Raw genomic sequence first — 1,332 nt, 5'->3', positions numbered from 1 at the left:
TGTAATGAGCCAGTGTGTGTAGCTGTGTACGTAATCAACTGATTCCAGTCTGCGTTCGGGGTGTATCTTTATATCAGCTTAGCTTGGTCACTGGTGGTCAGTTACAATACAAGTCTCAAGATAGCATTCATAAAAATCTCACCTTTACACAGGACAACTTTAGGGCTTTTTGGATGCAGGTGGAGCTGGAGGTAATCAATGTGGTCAGTGGTGGAGTGGTACTCACTAGACGTAATACTTTCAATTTCTACTCGGGTAGGGGTGTCAATTTTCAAAGCATATCTAAACTGCTTCGAGTAGAAAACGAAGGTGTAAGAAGTACTCGTGTAGTTTTAAAAAGGTAGGGCTCCATGCTTTTGGTAGACAATCGGAGATTGCATGGCAAATCGTTCCGGCTAACGCAATACGCCTACTGACAGCACAAATATAGGTGCAATTTGCGAAAATATATTGTGATGTGTGATACAGTGCTATAGTTCGCCCAGTTATGGAAGTGTTGCAACGTCATATTGCTTTCTACGTTAAGCAGTAGCCTATAACGTGTAAATGTATGTGGTTTTGGCTAGAAAACTGCTCGAGTAGATGGGCAAGTCTTCTAAAATCGTGACTACTTGTGTAAGTAGGCCAAATCTACTTGAGTATTCCAAAAAAGTAGATAAGTGCTTCGATACCGGCCACTTCTGAGCGGAGCTCCGTTGGAACTATAAGACAATACGTTCCTTTTACTCGAAGATCACAGAGGGTAGCACAAGGTTCGGCAAACTGGGTTGAGAGAGTCGTGTTCGATTCAGACACATAAAATCTACTGTTTCGTGGGATAAGTTAAGTTATAGTAATACCACTAACCCAGAGGTAAATGTTATATTGATGGAAAGGACTCTTTCGTTTCGACATCCTGCTATATATGATATTACACTGCATTATACTACACCTAGGTTAGTAATCTATAATAATTTAGTGCCTTGTGGATTGTGCGTCTCGGTCGGTTATCATTGGTTGCAAATAATAATAGAACCGATATGCGGCAGTGTCAGTAATCGGGGTTCATTGTTCAAGTCAGTAGCAATGCATCGTTACTTTGATCATGAATGTGCGAAAAGTCCTGGCGATGATATGAGAGTTTCGATATTATGAATGGCAATTTCTGGGAAAATGTTCCAATGACGCGTGATTAGCCCGCTTGCCCGCAAATGCCACGAGTACTGCGAGGTCGTAAATGGTCAATAAATCCTGCAGTAAACGGTCGAAGTATGGTGACATTATCGGGTGGCATACTCGAAGCTGCAGCGTTCTTATAGTAAATATATATTGTCTGTGGGGCTTTAGTTGTAG

The sequence above is a fragment of the Botryllus schlosseri genome, chromosome 4 (genome assembly GCF_051294905.1).
Source record: "Botryllus schlosseri isolate E-star chromosome 4, Bs_hap1, whole genome shotgun sequence".
NCBI lineage: Eukaryota > Metazoa > Chordata > Ascidiacea > Stolidobranchia > Styelidae > Botryllus > Botryllus schlosseri.
Note: the sequence above shows the minus strand (reverse complement) of the source record.